Here is a 2768-nt window from a genome sequence, read left to right as displayed (position 1 = left end):
TGATTTCTGAAGAAGATTTAGCTTTGGGACCAGGGACCGGGTTTGATCACTCAAGAGCTTTTGTGTAGCAGAGTTTTATTAAAGTGTGAAAGGGACAGAGAAAGGCTCTGACACAGACATCAGAAGGGGGATGGAGAGTGCCCCCCTCTCTAGTATTAGCAAGGGAGTTATATATTTTTCAAATTAGTTATTACAATAAATCAAAAAAAGGTCTCAAGGTTGTGAAGACCTTACTAGACCCACTCCCATAATTTATATTTTAAGATAACAGGATTACCCCGAATGTTTTCAGGAAGGAGAAACTGTCCTCAAGCGGGATACATTGTTGTTATATAATCCTTAATACAGAGTTTAAACTGAGTTGTTTGTTGTATAATCATCATTTCCAGGCTTAAAGTAAAAAACGTTTTATGTGACAAAGACTAAGGAATGTAGAGAAAAAAAGACGTTTGTCCTTTCCTCCTCCTTGAGAATTCCAGACCCTTATCTCTGCTTTGACAGCCCCAGACCCGTCTCTCCTCCTTGGGGACCCAGACTTCTCATCAACCTGCCTAGGAATTGACTCTCTTACAAGGACTCCTATATTCCCCATAAAACCTATATATACTACATTTGAAAGGTAGCTAAACTTCTTGTTTACCTCTACTCATAGTAATAACTTCTCAATATTGTATTTAAAGAGACCACTAGCCTTCAGTTCAGTTCAGTTGCTCAGTCATGTCCTACTCTTTGCGACCCCATGAATCACAGCACACCAGGCCTCCCTGTCCATCACAATCCCCGGAGTTTACTCAAACTCATGCCCATCGAGTCGGTGATGCCATCCAGCCATCTCATCCTCTGTCGTCCCCTTCTCCTCCTGCCCCCAATCCCTCCCAGCATCAGGGTCTTTTCCAACGAGTCAACTCTTCGCATCAGGTGGCCAAAGTATTGGAGTTTCAGCTTCAGCATCAGTCCTTCCAATGAACACCCAGGACTGATCTCCTTCAGGATGGACTGGTTGGATCTCCTTGCAGTCCAAGGGACTCTCAAGAGTCTTCTCCAACACCATAGTTCAAAAGCATCAATTTTTCGGCGCTCAGCTTTCTTCACAGTCCAACTCTCACATCCATACATGACCACTGGAAAAACCATAGCCTTGACTAGACGGACCTTTGTTGGCTAAGTAATGTCTCTGCTTTTTAATATGCTATCTAGGTTGGTCATAACTTCCCTTCCAAAGAGTAAGTGTCTTTTAATTTCATGGCTGCAGTCACCATCTGCAGTGATTTTGGAGCCCCCCAAAATAAAATCTGACACTGTTTCCCCCCATCTATTTCCCATGAGGTGATGGGACCAGATGCCATGATCTTAGTTTTCTGAATGTTAAGCTTTAAGCCAATTTTTTCACTCTCCTGTTTCACTTTCATCAAGAGGCTTTTTAGTTCCTCTTCACTTTCTGCCGTGAGGGTGGTGTCATCTGCATATCTGAAGTTATTGATACAGATAATTAAATTAAATGACTCTAGGTTGAATTTTAGAGCAGTAAAGCAAAAAACACATTAAGGCTATTCAGTGAGCTGAGAATGTAAAAAGAACTCTTTATGGAATGATAAAGAAAGGAATTTTAGTCTTACAGACTGCATGGGGAGTAGAGAGGGTCAGATTGAGTATTAGGAGGAAATTCCTGAATGTGCAGTTTTCACTTTTTATTAACATTCCTTCACCTGCCACACATGACAATAAACATTCTTTGAAAACATAGGTTTTGTGGATGTAACAATTTATTTGGCCATTCCCATATTGGTAGGCTAAGGCTTTTTCCTATCTCTGAATTGTTTCTGTTGATAAACACCAGTACATGTCATTTTATTAAATACATTTAAAGATGGACCTACAGACTGTCATACAGAGTGAAGTAAGTCAGAAAGAGAAAAACAAATACATTTTAACGTATATATGTGGAATCTAGAAAAACGGTACAAATGAACCTATTTGCAAAGCAGAACTAGAGAGAGAACAAACATATAGACACCAAGAGGGGAAAGTGGGGTGGGATGAACTGGGAGATTGGGGTTGACATCTATACACTACTGTGTGTAAAGCAGATAAGCAATGAGAACTTACTGCACAGCGCAGGGAACTCTGCTCAATGCTCCGTGGTGACCTAAACTAGAAGAAAACCAAAATAAGAGGGGCTGCATGTCTACATGTGGCTGGTTCACTTTGCTGTTCAGCAGGAACTAGCACAACAGTGTAAAGCAGCTATAAAATCTCTTTTAAAGTGAAGATATTTAGATAATGTTTTTATTTTTTATTTTTTTCTCTTTGAAAACTTCCTTGTTGTTACTGGAGATGGAAAGGAACATTTCATAATGATTAAAGAGCCAATCATAATGACATATTAATCCTAAATGTCCATGTACTTGACAGCATAACCTGAACAGATTAGCGAAAGCTGGCTGATGTAAAAGAGGAAATAGATATGTAACACCAGAGTCACGGAATTTGAGACATCTCTCTCAGTAACTGATTCTGTAACAAACAGGAGAACATCCATGTGAGCTAAGGAAGAGACCTTGGTGCAGGACTGGTGAGGGATGTGGAGGGTGTGCCGCCTGTTTGTGCCCTCTGGACCTGCTCTAAATGATCTTGGATGTACTACTTCCCTTTTATTATGAATTGTTTATGGGACTGCCCAACCTATGACTTAGACTTCCCTGGTGGCTCAGACAGTAAAGCGTCTGCCTACAGTGCAGGAGACCCAGGTTCGATTCCTGGGTGGGGAA

General features: G+C 40.9%; 1 non-coding gene across 1 annotated transcript; it reads left to right on the top strand.

Moving 5' to 3' along the window:
* Positions 1-2696: 2696 nt before the first annotated feature.
* On the top strand, positions 2697-2768 carry TRNAC-ACA. Its single transcript has one exon. It is a non-coding gene; the product is annotated as a tRNA-Cys (tRNA).

The sequence above is a fragment of the Cervus canadensis genome, chromosome 19, assembly GCF_019320065.1.
Source record: "Cervus canadensis isolate Bull #8, Minnesota chromosome 19, ASM1932006v1, whole genome shotgun sequence".
In the NCBI taxonomy this organism is placed as follows: domain Eukaryota; kingdom Metazoa; phylum Chordata; class Mammalia; order Artiodactyla; family Cervidae; genus Cervus; species Cervus canadensis.
The sequence above is the reverse complement of the archived record's forward strand: the minus strand, read 5'-3'. Positions and strand labels throughout refer to the sequence as shown.